Source organism: Triturus cristatus, chromosome 12 (genome assembly GCF_964204655.1).
Source record: "Triturus cristatus chromosome 12, aTriCri1.1, whole genome shotgun sequence".
Classification (NCBI taxonomy): Eukaryota; Metazoa; Chordata; class Amphibia; order Caudata; family Salamandridae; genus Triturus; species Triturus cristatus.
The window spans coordinates 807231200-807249378 of NC_140595.1; the positions used below are offsets into that span (position 1 = coordinate 807231200).

At 46.1% G+C, this 18179-nt stretch overlaps 1 protein-coding gene and 1 non-coding gene across 4 annotated transcripts in view; one reads left to right on the forward strand and one right to left on the reverse strand.

Annotated features, from left to right (window-relative positions):
- The window catches only part of LOC146782925 (cysteinyl leukotriene receptor 2-like), a 392506-nt gene that overhangs the window by 322919 nt on the left and 51408 nt on the right, over nt 1-18179 (reverse strand). Inside the window, exon 1 of one of the 3 annotated variants that reach the window (XM_085637976.1) lies at nt 1467-2227. The exons of the other annotated variants lie outside the window; for them this stretch is intronic. The gene's annotated coding sequence lies outside the window, so the exon portion shown is untranslated. Of the gene's footprint in view, nt 1-1466; nt 2228-18179 lie in introns of those variants that run through there. 3 annotated transcript variants of the gene reach the window in all.
- On the forward strand, nt 16644-16744 carry LOC146782926 (small nucleolar RNA SNORD16). Its single transcript, XR_014974839.1, has one exon. It is a non-coding gene; the product is annotated as a small nucleolar RNA SNORD16 (small nucleolar RNA).

An 18179-nucleotide genomic window follows, 5' to 3' on the forward strand; every position in this document is an offset into this window, starting at 1 on the left:
GGCAGGCAACTGAGAAGGCTACAGGGCTAACTATCGCTTTCGTCCTCATGTACAGGAGATTTATTGCTGGGTGCATGAGAGCAAGCTGACCCTCAAGCTAGCCATCAAACTAACCCTCAAGCTTGCGCTCAAGCTGGCCCTCAAGCTAGTCTGCAAGATAGTCCTCAAGCTTGCCCTCAAACTGGTCTGCAAGCAAGTCCTCAAGCTTGCCCTCAAGCTGGCACTCAAGCTAGTCCTCAAGCGAGTCCTCGAGCTGGCCCTCAAGCTCACCCTCAAGCTGACCCTTAAGCTGGCCCTCAAGCCGGCCAATCCTCAAGTTAGCCCTTAAGTTACCCCACAAGCTAGCCCTTCGGCTAGACCTCCTTGTGGCCTTCAAACTGGCCCTCAAGCCGGCCTTCAAGCTGGCCCTTGAGGTACCCCTCAGGCTGGCCCTTAAGGTACCCCACAAGCTGGCCCTCCAGCTAGACTTCAGTGTGGCCTTCAAGCTTGCCTACAAGGTAGCCGTCAAGCTGGCCTTCGCCTAAGGTTTCAAAGTAGCCCTCAAATCATGCCTGAAGTTGGCCATTAAATTAGCCCTCAAGATAGCCCTCAAGTTGACCTGCAACCTAGATCTTAGGCCTTAGGTATCCCACAAGTTGGACCTGCAGAGAGCCCTCAAGATATCCTCTGGACAGCCTTCAAGCTATCTATCAAGTTAGCTCTCATGTTAGCCCTCAAAGTAGCCCACAACCTAGCCCTGAAGCCAGTCCTTAAGATATCTGTGGAGCTGGCCCTCAAGCTGTCTTTACGGTAGCCCTCAAGCTGGCGTTCAAGCTAGCCTTTGACGTGGGCCTCAAGCTAGTCCTCCCGCTAGCCCTTAATGGTGACAAACAAGAGACACTTTCCACCTCGGAGTGGATATTCCCTCAGCTGGGGGGGGCAGGATCACTGCCTTTAACTAGTCCTGGTACTAAGTACCTGGGAGTTTATCAGGAACACTAACTAGTGACGTGTTCACAGATAACTGTGGAGTCAACAGCTGCAACTTTAAGGTTCAACCTGCACAGAACATCCCCCAGTTTGTGACACTAGCCACTCTGAGCTCCTCCAATCAGAAGCTCGCACGGCTGGGCCATAGAGTGGTTCAGGGGCCCGGCCCTCGGGACCTACCGAAGGTCTTCGCAGCTGCTCGGGCAGCGCTAGGGTAGCCTCTCAAGGCGCTGTACTGTGAAAGGTCCTGGCCTCTTCCATCAAGGTCACTGAAAACTTCCACCGCTTTAGAAATAGGTGCGAAGTTGGCTCTCTGTAGTGATGTTATTACACTCTCTGAGAGTTTAAGGCTAAACAACAGATTGTGGAACACGCCCTCCACGAATGCGCTTTGAAGCGGTCTCCGAGTGCTTATAAGTTTATGATAACAAAAGTGAGTGACGTGGAGAAACCTCAGGCCATTTCAAGGTTCGACTGCTAGAATGTAAGTGGCTCACCTGAGACTCCTCTGTGGCGATGGCAGACTCCTGAGCCGGGGTGCCAGACATCTGCACCAGACCGGGCTCTGCTTAACTCTTCTAAGACACTTTATACACGTGACGTGAGCGCATGTCCTCAGGTACAAACACGCAGGAGCCGAGAGCTTAGCCCTTGAGGTCAGACTCCCGAGGAGCCCGAGATCTCAACTGTAAGGGTCAGCCACCCAAAGAACCTCAGCCGTAGGGAGCATACATCCATGGAAAGCGAGATCTCAGCAACAGTGGGGCTCAGACATTCTAAAAAGTCAAGGCATCAGCCAGGGGGTCAGACATCAGCCAGAGGTAAGGCATCCTAAGAGATCGAGACATCGATCATGAGGTCAGACATCCCAAAAGCTCGAGCCATCAGCCACAGGTTCAGACACCTTGGGAGCTCGAGGCGTCAGCCAGGGGTTCAGACACCTTGGGAGCTCGAGACGTCAGCCAGGGGTTCGGACACCTTAGGAGCTCAAGCCATCAGCCACGGGTCAGACACCCTGGGAGCTCGAGACGTCAGCCATGGGTTCAGACACCTTGGGAGCTCGAGCCATCAGCCACAGGTCCAGACACCTTGGGAGCTCGAGACGTCAGCCAGGGGTTCAGACACCTTGGGAGCTCGAGCCATCAGACACGGTTTCAGCCACCTTTGGAGCTCGAGCCATCAGCCACGGGTCCAGACACCTTGGGAGATCGAGGCGTCAGCCACCGAGCCCAGCACTGCCTTCCAGCGCAGCTCTCCCTCAGCGGCTGCTGCCCCAATGTGCCCGGAGTGGAGGGCTCCGGAATCACCCCGAGAGGGGCCTGGGAGAAGTGCCAGGGCTGACAGCATCTGGGAGAAGTACCAGGCCTGAGGGCACCGACAGTCAGTGCCAAGGCTGTGGGTACTGGGAGCAGTGCCAAGGGAGCGGGTACTTGGAGCAAATCGAGGGCTCTGGGCACCGGGGAGCGAGAACAGTTCACTCTGGGGCGCACTCCTGTTTTTTTCTACAATAAAAGCACTTTTTAACACTATTAACCAACAGTGGTGCCCTGCTACGTGTCCTGTCAACACACCTCGGTGATGTACATCAATTATATATCACGCCATTCGACTCGAACGCAGTGCGCTGTGCACAGACATACACGTATCATTCTAATTAAACACAATACTCCAATCATTCTATTTTACATCACTTTTTTATTCTCTTTTTTTTTTCATCTTTGTTTGTTATAAATTCCTGTTACTTTCAATTCATAAAAATGCACCATCTATATAATTCATGAACATTCATGAATTTTCATCAGGTTTTCTTACACTGCAATAATACAATTTATCGTTCTCACTCCAACATGTATTTACTCTTCCTGGTTGGTTCTTGCTCAAAGGGTTTCGGGACAATTAAGTCCCTTCTTCAGGGGAAATCCTAAAGCACAAAAAACATTCCTTTTAAAACAATTTCATGAAGTACAAGGGTAGATCAACCATCCCGTAGTTGGGAAATCGATCCCCCTTGTAGATCATTAATGTGACCTCTTGTCTGAGTGCATAGATCTCTGAGGCTCGATCCGTCGTGGAAGCCAGAGTTGTTGCTGTTTTCGGTTCTATTTGATATTGATTCAAACGGTACCTGGAGCAGTGCCAGGGCTGTGGGTACCTGGGAGCGATGCCAGGGCTGTGGGTACCTGGGAGCGATGCCAGGGCTGTAGGCACCTGGGAGCGGTGCCAGGGCTGTAGGCACCTGGGAGCGATGCCAAGGCTGTGGGCACCTAGGAGCAGTGCTAGGGCTGAGGGAACCTAGGAGCAGAGCCAAGTTGTGTGGTCAGCTTTTTGAAGAAGGGGAAAGATGCTACCGATCCTAATTCATATCGTCCCATTACCCTTTTAAATTCGGATTACAAGATCGTCACTAAATTATTGGCTATTCGATTTAATCGAATTTCTTCGGATCTGATTCATAAAGACCAAAACGGTTTTATCACCGGTAGACAGCTCATGACTAACACTCACTATCTGGCAGAAGCTTTGGATTACTTTGAGACACGGAGGATCCCTGCACTTATTTTGTTATTTGATGCAGAGAGAAGCTGGAATCTGGTAGATGGAAGGGATGAAAAGTAACAAGCATTGGCAAAGTCAATAGGTCTCGCCTATGTAAGAGCTATTGGCTTTGCCAATACGTTTTAGCCATCTTGACTGTTGTTCCGCATGTCTAGAAGTTAGTGGGGTACAGCTGAGTGGCACAGAGTGGAGTGTCGTAAAGTGGAGTACAGTGCAGTGTTATGGAGTGCCATGAAGTGGCACAGATTTCAGTAGAGTTGAGTGGAGTAGCTTATCAAGGAGTTGCGTGGAGTGGAGTGGTGGGGAGGAAGTAGAGTGTTGTCGAGGGGAAGAGAGTAGAGTAGAGTGGAGTGTCGTAGAGTGTCAAAATGAAGTAGAGTGTCGTCGAGTGGCATAGAGGGTGCTGAGTAGAGTGTTGTAGAGTAGTGTGGCGTAGAGTGGAGTCGATTGTCGTAGAGTGGAGTGGCATTGAGTGGTTTAGAGTGTTGTAGAGTTGAGTGGCATAGATTCAAGTGGCATAGAGTGGAGAAGTGTGTCATATAATAGAGTGGAGTAAAGTGGCATGGAGTGGCATAGAGTGGAGTAGTGTTGTAGAGTGGGACAGAGTGGAGTAGAGGGTTGTAGAGTGTCATAGAGTGGAGTTTAATGGAGTAGAGCATCATAGAGTGGAGTGTCGTAGAGTGGCCTAGAATGAAATGGCATAAAGTACAGTGCCGTAGAGTATAGTGGTGTAGAGTGCAGTGCCGTAGAGTATAGTGGTGTAGAGTGCAGTGGTGCAGAGTAGATTGGTGTAGAGTGCAGTGCCATAGAGTATAGTGGTGTAGAGTGCAGTGGTGCAGAGTGGATTGGTGTAGAGTGCAGTGCCGCAGAGTATAGTGGTGTAGAGTGCAGTGGTGCAGAGTAGATTGGCGTAGAGTTAATTGGTTTTGAGAAAGTGATGTAGAGAGCATTGTCATAGACTGCAGTGATGTGGAGTGGAGTGGCATTGAGTGGTGCAGAATAGAGTTCAGAGCGGCGGTGGAGCGCAGTCGCATACAGTAGATTGTTTCAGAGCAGCCTGAGGTGCGCAGAGTGGAGTGGTTCAAGGTAGAGTGCGGTGACATAGAGTGCAGTGGCATAGAGTAGAGTGGTGCACAGTAGAGCAGTGCAGAGTAGAGTGGTGCAGAGAGCAGTGGCGTAGAGAACAGTGGTGCAGAGTACAATAGAGTGATGTAGAGTGCAATGCTGTAGAGTGAAGAAGCATGCAGTAGCGTAGCATGCAGTGGTGCAGAGTAGAATGATGTTAAGTTCAGTGGCAGAGAGTGCAGTCTAGCAAAGTAGAGTGACGTAGAGTGCAGTGGGGCAGAGTAGAGTGGTGCAGAGTAGAGTGGCATAGAGTGGCATAGAGTAGAGTGGTACACAGTAGAGTGGCACACAGTAGAGTGGTGCACAGTAGAGTGGTGCACAGTAGAGTGGCACACAATAGAGTAGCGCACAGTAGAGTGGTGCACAGTAGAGTGGCACACAGTAGAGCGGCACACAGTAGAAAAGAGTGGCATAGAATGCACTGAGATAGAGCGCAGTGATGTAGAGTGGTGTAGCTAGCTGTGAAGTAGCATGCAGTGGGGCAGAGCAGAGTGGTGTTGAGTTCAGTGGCTGAGAGTGTAGTCTTGCAGAGCAGAGTGGTGCAGAGTAGAGTGGCACAGAGTACAGTGATGCAGAATAGAATAGATTGGCCTGGCGTGCAGTTACAGAGTCCAGTGGCGTAAAGTGCATTGTTTTTCAGTAAAGTGGTTTTGAGTGCATTGGTGTAGAGTACAGTGGTTTAGAGTAGAGTGGAATAGAGTACAGTGGCATTGAGGACAATGGGACAGTGGTGCAGAATAGAGTGGTGTAGCGTAGAGTTTATTGGCCTAGGTGGCTAAGAGTAGAGTAGTGTGGCGCAGAGTTCAGTGGCTTAGAGTAGATTGCAGTGGTGTAGTGTGCAGTTGAGTTCAGTTGCCAAGAGTGCAGTTTTGCTAAGTGGTGAGGTGTAGAGTCCAGTGGCATGGAGTAGAGTGGCGCAGAGTACAGTGGTGCAGAGTAGAATAGAGTGGCATAGCATGCAGTGGCATAGAGTGCAGTGGCATAGAGTGCTTTGAATTTGAGTAAAGTGGTTTTGAGTGCATTGGAGTAGACTGCAGGGGTTTATAGTAGAGTGGCATAGAGGACAGTGGCATACAGTAGAGTGGTGCAGAGTAGACTGGTGCAGCGTAGAGTGCAGTGGTGTAGAGTGGCTCAGAGTGGCGTAGAGTGGCTCAGAGTGCAGTAGCATAGGGTGCAGTGGCGTAGAGTAGATTATTTCAGAGTAGTGTGAAGTGGCATAGAGTGAAGTGGTGCAGGAGAGAATGCTGTGGCATAGAGCAGGTGGGTAGAGTGCATTGGGGTAGAGTGCAGTGGCACATACTGCAGTGTTGCAGAGCAGAGTGGCATAAAGTTGGGTGGTGCACAGTAGAGTGGAGTGGCCTAGACTGGACTGGTGTAGAGTGCAGTGTCGTAGAGTGTACTGGTGCATAGTAGAGTGGTTTAGAATACACTGGCATAGAGTAGAGTGGTAAAGAGTAGAGTAGAGAGGCACAGAGTAAAGTTGCATAGAGTGCAGTGGTGCACAGTAGATAAGAGTGGCATAAAGTAGAGTGGTGCAGAGTAGAGTGGTACAAAGTAGAGTGGTGCAGAGTGGCATAGAGTAAAGTGATGCAGAGTAGAACAGAATGGCGTAGAGTGAGTGCGATAGAGCGCAATGGTGTGGAGTGACATAGCTTGCAGTGGTGCAAAGTAGAGTGGAGTTGAGTTCAGTGGCAGAGAGTGCAGTCTTGTAAAGTGGAGAGGTGTGGAGTGCAGTGGCCTGGAGTAGAGTGGCGCAGAGTGCAGTGGTGCAGAGTAAAATAGAGTGGCTTAGCATGCAGTGGCATAGAGTGCAGTGGAGGAAAGAGCATTGGTTTTAAGTAAAGTGGTTTTGAGTGCATTGGCGTAGAGTGCAGTGGCCCAGAGTGCAGTGTTGCAGAGCAGAGTGGTGTTAAGTAAAGTGGTGCGGCGCAGAGTAGAATGGAGTGGCCTAGACTGGACTGGTGTAAAGTGCAGTGTTGAAGAGTGAACTGGTGCATAGTAGCGTGGGGTAGAATAAACTGGCATAGAGTAGAGTAGTAGAGAGTAGAGAGGCACAGAGTGAAGTGGCCTAGAGTGCAGTGTCATAAAGTGCAGAGGGGTAGAGTAGATTACAGTGGCGTAAATGTGTAGTGGCGTAGAGTGCATTGGCACAGATTGCAGCAGAGTGACATAGAGTGCAGTAGGGTGTTGTAGAGTAGAGTGGTGCAGAGTAGAGTGCAGTGGCATAGAGTGCGGTGGAGCAGAGTAGAGCGGTGTGAAGTAGAGTGTCATAGAGTGCAGTAGTGCATAGTAAAGTGGACTAGAGTGAAATGGTGTAGAGTGCAGTGACAGAGAGCAGTGTTGCAGAGAAGAGTATAGAGGTGTACAGTGCAGTGGTGCAGAGTATATTGGCAAAGCGTGCATTGGTTTTGAGTTAAAGTGGTATAGAGTGCATTGGTGTAGAGTGCAGCGGCGAAGAGTTGTGGAGTGGCACAGGCTACATTCCACTGGAGAAGAGTGGAGTGGAGTGATGCAGAGTGGAATAGGGTGGCGTAGAGTTCAGTAGCATAGAGTAGATTGTTTCCTTTGTAAGTGCACTGACAGCAGGTAGTGTCATAGAGTGCAGTGGTGAGAGTAGATTAGACTGGCTTAGAGTAGATTGGCAGAGAGTGCAGCAGTATAAAGTGGAGCAATGCAGAGTAGAATGACGTAGAGTGTATTGGCGTACAGTGCTTAGGGGTGGAGTGCAGTAAAATGGGGCAGAGTGCAGTGACATAGAGTGTAGGGATGCAGAGAAGAGTGGCAGAGAGTTCAGTGGCAGACTGTGCATTGTTTCAGAGTAAAGTGGTGCAGAGTGCATTGGCATAGAGTGGCGCAGAGTGGTGCAGAGTAAATTGCAGGGGAGTAGAGTGCAATGACGTAGAGTGAAGTGATGTAGAGTGTAGTGTTGCAGAGTAGACTGTCATAGTGTGCAGTGGTGTATAGTAGAGTGACGTAGAGTACAATGGTGTAAAGTGTAGTGGTGTAAAGAGTTGCAGAGTAGAGTAAAGTGGTGTAGAATGTAGTGGTGTAGAGTGCATTGGTTTTGAATAAAGTGGTGTAGAGTGCATTGGGGTAGTGTGCAGTGATGCAGAGTAAAGTGGAATGTTTCAGATTAGAGTATAATGGCATGGAGTGTAGTGGTGCAGAGTAGATTGGTGTAGAGTGCAGTGGCATCGAGTGCATTGGTTTTGAGTAAAAGATGTGTAGGGTGCATTGGGGTAAACTGCTGTGATGCAGAATGTAGTGGAGTGGAGTGGCGCAGCGTAGAGTGCAGTAGCCCTGAGGGCAGCTGCGCCGAGTGCAGGTACACTGAGTAGATTATTTGAGTAGTGTGGAGTGGTCCACGGTAGAGTACAGTGCAGTAGAGAAGTGTGGCATAGAGTGCAGAGTCGGTTAGAGTGGCATAGAGTGGACTGGCATAAAGTGCACTGGCGCAGAGTGGAGTAGTACTGAGTATAGTGCAATGGCATGGAATGCAGTGGCATAGTGTGCAGTGGCATAGACTGCAGTGTTGGAGAGTAGAATGGCATAGAGTGAGGTGGTGTAGAGTGGAATGGTGTGGAGTGCAGTGGCGAAGAGTGCAGTGCTGTATAGCAGAGTAGTTTGGGGTAGAGTGCATTAGCGTAGAGTGGTGTAGAGCAGAGAGGTGTAGAGTAAAGTGGCGTGGAGTGGCGTAGAGTGGAGTGGTGTGGCGGAGAGTGCAGTCACAAAGCATAGAGTGGTGCGGAGTGGAGTGGTGTGTGGAGTGGTTGCAGAGTGGAGTGGGGTAAAGTAAAGCACGCATGGTGTGGTAGCACACTGCCATTATAGACAACACATCTTCAATTGAAATGACCATTACATTTGCACAGACATATCGTTTTACAAAGAAAAGTATACAGAACGCAAACGATAATGCATGGAAATGTCATCACCTAGTATATTGATCTATTTTTTTCATGTTAAAATATTTGTTTTCACCACACCTCAGAATTACCCCGAAATTTCTGCCTTTCTAATTCTGATATATTTGGAAATATTGCCACAGTTAATTTACAGACATTTAAATGTTGTTGTGTGCTAGAAACACAATAACATTGTACAGCCTTCCTCAAAGAACACCCCCAGTATCCCGCATGATTGTCACATAAATCCTCCCAGTTTGAAGTCAGAGAAAGAAAAGTAAACACCAAGCTCCCTGGAAGACAGAGTCTGGCATTTGACCTCTGTCTTTGAATGCACAGCAAATGTGACAAGATAAGAAAAAGATTTAAAAGCTTCTTCACAGAAATCCGGAACTGGTGTAAGAACACAATAAATAGTATTTGGGCAACAGAAGGGAGGAACTCATGCGCCACCGCCCAAAACAAATAGAGCTAGCAATAAGGAAGAGAACAAACGTGAGTTACAAACCACAAAGCCAATGGTAAGCAGAGGCGGAATGCATTCCCGGGGAAGCTCTCCGAATGTCCCCAAGATTTTCCTTATGTGATTTAGTAAGTGAAGGACAGGGCCTGAAAGAGCTTATGTTTTAAACTGTTGCCCAGTGTGGAAGGGCATGAAAGATGCAGCTTAATTGTTGTTAGAGGGTGTGGTGATCACAAGAGGTGTGAGTAGACACGGCGTGGTGAAAGTGTTAAAAGAACCGAAAGGTCGATTGTGGAAGAGGGAGAGGAGCCTTGGGGGTGATTGGACTGGAGAGAGGGTGGAGGAGGGATTCTCACAGTGGCTCTAAGATTGGGGTGTCTGATTGTTTACAAGTAGCAGGGAGTTGTCACATGTGTGCATAAAAGCACAACGGAGTGTAAACTCTGTCCTGGAGCCAGTAGACGTGCTGCATGGATGGAAGTTAGGACTTTGTGAAATCATGAGCAGTGGGGAGGGGTGAGGTGAGGCTAGGGACAGAAGAGGAATATGTAGAGGTGTGAAATGAATTGTTGGCTTAGGCTCACTGTGTTTGTGTTGGACATGGTGCCACTGTACCTGCTGCACAAACATAATGTATGGTCTGCTAAGTGTAGTTCAAAATAACAGCTAAAGAGAGAGGTGTGTTATTGGTGGGTGCGCCCCGAAGACGGGTGATAAGGTGTGATGTTAGTCAACAATAGCCATGAAAGAGCATACTTTATATTTTGACAGGAAGCTAGGGTCAAATGTATATTATGGTGCGGGCAGTGGGTGGCATCCCCCTGTACAAGTAAAGGAATTGTGTCCTTGCCCGTTTGAAAAGTAACCTGAAGCATTAGCGTAGGTTTAAGGAGTTCCTGGAAGTGCGTGTACGAAGGATAGAAAAGAAACAGGTGGTTTGAGGTGCTTGGAAGAGCAGTGTTGGGGCGTTGTTATTTTTGAACAACGCGTTTGCATTTTTTGGGGTGAAAACGCAAGGAGGGACCCAATAGGGTAAAAGATGTTTATTAGCATAGACGGGGTGTTGCGGGGTGTTGCAGAGGAGGTTAGGAATTGGGTACCAGTGCCCCTGTTTGTATCCTTCAAGAAAGCATGAACTTGTGTTGTCTGTGTTTTGTGTCACTCTGGTACTGGTCCTGTTGCACACAATGAATCTATGTCTCAGTGAGTGTTTTTGTGTCACTCTGCTACTGGTCCTGTTGCACATAATGAATCTATGTCTCAGTGAGTGTTTTTGTGTCACTGTGCTACTGGTCCTGTTGCACATAATGAATCTATGTCTCAGTGAGTGTTTTTGTGTCACTGTGATACTGGTCCTGTTGCACATAATTAATCTATGTCTCAGTGAGTGTTTTTGTGTCACTGTGCTACTGGTCCTGTTGCACACAATGAATCTATGTCTCAGTGAGTGTTTTTGTGTCACTGTGCTACTGGTCCTGTTGCACACAATGAATCTATGTCTCAGTGAGGGTTTTTGTGTCACTCTGCTACTGCTCCTGTTGCACCTAATGAATCTATGTCTCAGTGAGTGTTTTTGTGTCACTCTGCTACTGGTCCTGTTGCACACAATGAATCTATGTCTCAGTGAGTGTTTTTGTGTCACTCTGCTACTGGTCCTGTTGCACACAATGAATCTATGTCTCAGTGAGTGTTTTTGTGTCACTGTGCTACTGGTCCTGTTGCACATAATGAATCAATGTCTCAGTGAGTATTTTTGTGTCACGGTGCTACTGCTCCTGTTGCACACAATGAATCTATGTCTCAGTGAGTGTTTTTGTGTCACTCTGCTACTGCTCCTGTTGCACCTAATGAATCTATGTCTCAGTGAGTGTTTTTGTGTCACTCTGCTACTGGTCCTGTTGCACATAATGAATCTATGTCTAAGTGTTTTTGTGTCACTCTGCTACTGGTCCTGTTGCACATAATGAATCTATGTCTCAGTGAGTGTTTTTGTGTCACTCTGCTACTGGTCCTGTTGCACATAATGAATCTATGTCTCAGTGAGTGTTTTTGTGTCACTCTGCTACTGGTCCTGTTGCACATAATGAATCTATGTCTCAGTGAGTGTTTTTGTGTCACTGTGCTACTGGTCCTGTTGCACATAATGAATCTATGTCTCAGTGAGTGTTTTTGTGTCACTGTGCGACTGGTCCTGTTGCACATAATGAATCTATGTCTCAGTGAGTGTTTTTGTGTCACTGTAATGCTGGTCCTGTTGCACATAATGAATCTATGTCTCAGTGTGTTTTTGTGTCACTCTGCTACTGGTCCTGTTGCACACAATGAATCTATGTCTCAGTGAGTGTTTTTGTGTCACTCTGCTACTGGTCCTGTTGCACATAATGAATCTATGTCTCAGTGAGTGTTTTTGTGTCACTCTGCTACTGGTCCTGTTGCACATAATGAATCTATGTCTCAGTGAGTGTTTTTGTGTCACTGTGCTACTGGTCCTGTTGCACATAATGAATCTATGTCTCAGTGAGTGTTTTTGTGTCACTGTGCTACTGGTCCTGTTGCACATAATGAATCTATGTCTCAGTGAGTGTTTTTGTGTCACTGTGCTACTGGTCCTGTTGCACATAATGAATCTATGTCTCAGTGAGTGTTTTTGTGTCACTGTGCTACTGGTCCTGTTGCACATAATGAATCTATGTCTCAGTGAGTGTTTTTGTGTCACTGTGCTACTGGTCCTGTTGCACACAATGAATCTATGTCTCAGTGAGTGTTTTTGTGTCACTCTGCTACTGGTCCTGTTGCACATAATGAATCTATGTCTCAGTGAGTGTTTTTGTGTCACTGTGCTACTGGTGCTGTTGCACATAATGAATCTATGTCTCAGTGAGTGTTTTTGTGTCACTGTGCTACTGGTCCTGTTGCACATAATGAATCTATGTCTCAGTGAGTGTTTTTGTGTCACTGTGCTACTGGTCCTGTTGCACACAATGAATCTATGTCTCAGTGAGGGTTTTTGTGTCACTCTGCTACTGGTCCTGTTGCACATAATGAATCTATGTCTCAGTGAGTGTTTTTGTGTCACTGTGCTACTGGTGCTGTTGCACATAATGAATCTATGTCTCAGTGAGTGTTTTTGTGTCACTGTGCTACTGGTCCTGTTGCACATAATGAATCTATGTCTCAGTGAGTGTTTTTGTGTCACTGTGCTACTGGTCCTGTTGCACATAATGAATCTATGTCTCAGTGAGTGTTTTTGTGTCACTGTAATACTGGTCCTGTTGCACATAATGAATCTATGTCTCAGTAAGTGTTTTGTGTCACTGTGCTACTGGTCCTGTTGCACACAATGAATCTATGTCTCAGTGAGGGTTTTTTGTCACTGTGCTACTGGTGCTGTTGCACATAATGAATCTATGTCTCAGTGAGTGTTTTTGTGTCACTGTAATACTGGTCCTGTTGCACATAATGAATCTATGTCTCAGTAAGTGTTTTGTGTCACTGTGCTACTGGTCCTGTTGCACACAATGAATCTATGTCTCAGTGAGTGTTTTTGTGTCACTGTGCTACTGGTCCTGTTGCACATAATGAATCTATGTCTCAGTGAGTGTTTTTGTGTCACTGTGCTACTGGTCCTGTTGCACATAATGAATCTATGTCTCAGTGAGTGTTTTTGTGTCACTGTGATACTGGTCCTGTTGCACATAATGAATCTATGTCTCAGTAAGTGTTTTGTGTCACTGTGCTACTGGTCCTGTTGCACATAATGAATCTATGTCTCAGTAAGTAGGATTTTCCTCCTCGTTATTCAATAAAGAGCAAATTAATAGGGGAGGTAGCACTGAGATGTCGCCTGCCCTGTTAGAACAGTGTGTGCCCTATTAGTTCGCTTGCTTCACCTGGTATTGATCACCCTGCTACCCCAGTGTTGGTGCCTTCTAGCCCCCAGGCCACCCTTGCATCCCCCTGCCTGTAACGTAATCTCATGGAATATATCGGGGCAGCGCTCTAAAATTAATAATCCTGTTTGGGGCGGGTTCATTTCAAATACTGATATCCTCTGTTTACAGGAAACCTGGGCCTTGGAACCACTCCATATCAATGGTTATAGGACCTTCTTTCCTGAGGCCGTGAAGGGTCTCGGGGGAAGACCAAAGAGAGGACTCTGTACTTATATCTCAAACCAAATGAGGTACGATAAAATAGAATTCCATCTGCGGGATTGTCATTACCATATAATTGTATTATCCTTAAGTGCTACCTATGTTTTGTTTTCTGTAATAATGTTCCATCTGGCAAACTTTGTATGGTGGTTGAGAGCTTAGGGGGGGCATAGAATGACTTCTGTAAGGCTGGATCGAAAGTTTCCAGGATATTTGTGGGGGGGGGGGGATTTCAATTGAGCTGTGTGTAACCTGCAGGATCCTGGAATGTGTGGCATTGTAAACGAAGAGGGGGAGCGTAAAACCCATTTTTGTCACACTTTGGTGCGGGAACTGTTCAATGAACTCCTATTCACTAGTGACCTGGGATTTGTGAATGAATCGTTAGCCACTCCAGTCCATATGCCAAGTACTTTTAGTGGTAGAGGCCTTTCATCCACTATTGACTTCATGTTAGCCTCAAGCATTTGTGCAATTGGGTGCTTCCTTTTAAGGTTGGGGATATTTCCATAAATGACCCCTTTCCGCTATGCCTGTCGGTTAAATGGCCTATGTGCAGGACCAAAAGGGCTGAAAAAATCAATCCGGTTATTGGCAATATAGAATTGTTTAAAACGAATGGGTACTCTTTATGGTGGGCTAGAGTGGACTCAGAAGTGTTAATAAAGCAATTAATCAGGAATTGTAAACCCACCTTTGATGCTTGCCTGAGTGAGCAAACCCCCTGTGAGGACATAGTGCAGTCTTTTGTTGAAATCTCAAAAGAGATTAGGAATCTATTATTTGTAAAACATCGTAATAAACCTAAGGATTCTGGGTGATTTGATAAGAAATGTACTCAAGCGTATTCAAATTTGAAGCTCGAGCTACATAGGCAGCCTAGGTCTCCTAATATTATTAGACGGGCATGACTGGAGTACAAACAGGCTATTAAAGCAAGAAAAAGCTCTATGAGAGATGAAGCGTGGGAATCCCTCCATAGCGCGGCAAAACAGAAAGACAGTGCTGCTTTCTGGAGAGCAGTGAGGGCCCCTTTTTTAACAGCTGGTGAGGGTCCCTCAATTGAGATCGCTATATCCGAGGAATCTTGGATCAAGCACTTTTCTAAGGTCTATAGCGACCAAGGAAATCTTGTCTCACATTAGCATGGTGCCCCATTAGAACATACTGATAAGGTGGTGTTGAGAGTTACGCTAGAAGAACTGAATAGAGCTCTTGCTCTCAGTCTGGGTGGTAAGGCCCCTGGACCTGATGGCGTACCAGTAGATTTGTTCAAATCCAATGTCTCCTTATGGGGCCCTATATTAACTCAAGTTATTATCGTGAGTTGCGAGACAAATATTCCTAAGACCTGGGTGGAATCGATTATTATTCCGATCTACAAGTAGGGGGACCGCCATGACCCCGGTTGCTATAGACCGATTTCTTTACTTGACTCGATGGTCAAAGTGGCTGGACGTGTTATCTTGGAACGCTTGCAAGACTGGGCAGAGGATACACATATACTATCTGACTTACAGTATGGCTTTAAGGAAGGACTCGGCACTATTGAACAAAGCCTTAGCCTAGCAATTTTAATAGGAAAATATACAAGAGCGAAAAAGGGTAGAATATACCTGGCCTTTGTGGACCTCACCGCGGCCTTTGATTTGGTCAGGCACAATCAATTATGGAAGGTCCTTAAGGCTGCGGGGGTGGATCCACATATAATCGCTTTTTTACAGCGTCCGTATAGTGGAGCTACTGCTAGTGTTCGCTACGGCCTGGGTGGTGAGCGCTCTTAAGCCTTCCCTATCAGGAGAGGGGTCAGGCAAGGCGGTGTGCTGGCCCCCTTCCCTTTTAATCTTTATATCAATGGACTGGGTGAAGCCCTATTAAAGAATGGTCAAGACTATCCCCAAAGTAATGGGCGACCGATACGGGCTCTTCTTTATGCAGATGACGCCATACTGATGGCACGCACACAAATTGGCTTGCAGTGGGTCCTAGACAATTTTAATAACTACATGAAGGATCTTGGCCTAAGTATAAACATCCCTAAAACGTATATCATGAGATGTGGCCACGGGACCCAGAGGCTGAGAGATATGTTTGTGGATGACAGGAAATTAACCTCAACTAAGAGTCTTTCTAATCTTGGCATCTTTTTCAGCCAAAATGATTCATGGGCCCAAACAATAACTATCAAAAAATTGGCGTTCTCTAGGACAACTAGTGAACTTGCATCTTTTGCAAGAAAGTTGGGCAGGAAGCCACCAGGTGAACTCCTGCAAATATATAAGCCCAAGTGCATTTCCACCGCGATGTACGGGGCTGGGGTGTGGGGTTATGTTAATTCCTCTGCTCTCCAAACTGTGGAAAACTCCTTTCTGAGGAACATCTTATCCGTTCCACCCAGTGCCTCCTCTTATGCCTATCACGACGAGTTGGGTCTCCCTTTATTTCTTACCTCGTTAAGTTGGAACCTATACTTTTATGGTATAGGTTATGCAGTAAGGATCAGACCAAACTAAATAGGGAGATTATGCAAGATACTCTCAGATTGGAGGGGGCCATTAAGAGTCCCTGGGTTAGGTTTGTATGGGATTTCATGAATGATCTGGGTCATCCAGACTACTTCACTAACCCGAGCGCCATGTTGGCGACTACCAGAAAGGCCTTAATGAAAGAGGGTCTCGAATTTTTGGGCTATATAAGAATGTCAGAGGAAATCCTAAAGCCTAGCCTCGTGCAACACAAACTAACGCTCACTACCTTGGGAATGGAGCCGTATTTATCATTTATACCCCATGGGTTTGATAGGTTACTTTTAACAAGATTTAGTTCGGGCAATGTTCACAGACTAGTGACATTCACAAAAATGAACGATTGGTTACGTACGTTGATACTCTGCCCTTGCGATAAACGATCTGAGCAATCCACCATCCACTTAGTCCTTTTTTGTAATTTTTATGTAGAGTTGAGGAAAGGGTGGATAATACCACTTTTAAAACAACAGGGGTTGAGGCAATGTCGCCCGGCTCTAATCCGATTGCAGTTACTGGAGCATGAACATGTAGCACGGAGGCTATCAATGCTCCTGAAGAAGGTGCTTCAACTCAGGAAGACTATGTTAACTGATGAATTATAACTGCTGTGTATCTCCCTGTTTCTGTTTGCGAATTTTAATAGAGTTGATTTAATCTTTATTTATTCTGTAAATATTGATATTTGATCATTTTACTATTTTGCATAGTTTTAAATTGAATTTTATCTGTATGTTTTATGTGTTTTTAAGATTGTTAAATACAACAGTCGAATAAAGCTTTCCTTGACTCCTTGCCTTTACACTGTAATCTGCATGTTTTGAAAGAGCAAAACGTGACTTCATCTCGGAAACCGATAATATGACAATGAGTGGCTATTTTTGTTCGTTTTAAAACGTGTGCCCCTAAAGTGAATACAAATGTCCATTTGACATGAGATGGTGGTTTTTATGATGTTGTAATTTGCGTCTTCCCTGGTGGTCAGTGACAGTTTCCTGCTGTCCTTGAACTGCCACTACGGACTGACCATCATTTTGAGTCTGAGCATCTTGACTGACCTGCTAACATCTCACCTTTATCTACAGACAAGAAGTAAGGTGTTTATGTGGGTCCCAAATACGTAGAGCTTGATTAATGCTTAATTCCTTTACCCTTCAGGCCTGCGTCTATCCCTTGATGTCTGTGTACTCTTAAAAGGGGGGGGGGTATCGGGAAAAAATGTCCCCTTGCCTGCTATGTTCAAGGCTCCTATTCGTCCAGATATTCTGAACTTTAGGGCAGATTTACAAGCCCCTTGCGCCACTTTTGAGTCGCTTTTCCCATGTTAAAAGTAACGCAAAAGTGGCGCAAGGGGCCTGTAAATCTGCCCCTTTGTTTGCACTAACTTGCGGAAGAACAAGACAGCCCTACGCTGGCATGAAGCAGGCATAAATTAGCAGGTATGAAGCTTTTTCTGCATGCTTGTATTATTTCGAATTTTGTGATCGTGGAGGCCGTGCCAGTTACTTCCAGAATGTGTTCCTGTACGCACAATAGGCATTTGTTGGGCATTTCAACAACAAAGTGGATTTTCAATGTTGCCGCTTCTGAGAATGAGGATTTCTACTTAGTTGGTCTGTATTTCTGAAATCCATGATAATAGCAAAAATGTTGATGTATTTAGTCAAGCAAGGTATATAATGGGTTGAAATGTGTACTTGCCTTTTAAGTATTTTTTAATTGATCGGTTACAATTCACACTTTGGGGTGCTTTCACCACTACAATGATACTGTTTTTTTATTTTATTTTTATTTTGTAGGTTTTATTTTTAGGTCGTGCCTACCAGACAGTGAAAGCTGTACGGTTGCAAGTGATCTATGAGTTTACGGCCTACCCACTCCCTACTGTTGGTTCGCTTTGTCACTCATTTTGTTTACTTCTTCGATGACTTGTTTTACTTTCTTGTGTTTGTCCTTTCACTAAACCATAGCCTCCCTCCCATCATTGTGTTTGATTGGCCGATTTATATCGTTCAACTGTTAGCTTGTAAGGAACTACTTTTCTTTTTATGTGAGCACTCAGGTGTCCATGTTTTCCAGCTGTCCCCCTGGTGTTGCTCCTTCCTCAGCCACAGGCTCAATGTGAGCATTACTTGAAGAGGGGTTTTGGCTCAGCTCTCATTTTCAGAACCATGCCTTTCATTTATATATTTTGAAAACATACAAACGGTGCGTAAACATGCACTTTGTACTTATGGTCCTTGCTTACGAGAAGCAGGGCTGGCAGTAAAAAGAGGCACAGCTACTTCCAGCCTTGCTTCTATTTATGCACCGCTTGCAGGTTTTCAAAACACATCAATAAAAGGCATTGTCATTTACAATGCCAATAGCTCAAACTCTCGCAAATGCGAGACCTATTGCATTGCAGAGGCTTGTTTCTCTCCTTGTTCTATTTGCCCGGCTGTTGCTAGCCTTGCTCTGCTTGCTCCTCCATTGATGCCGG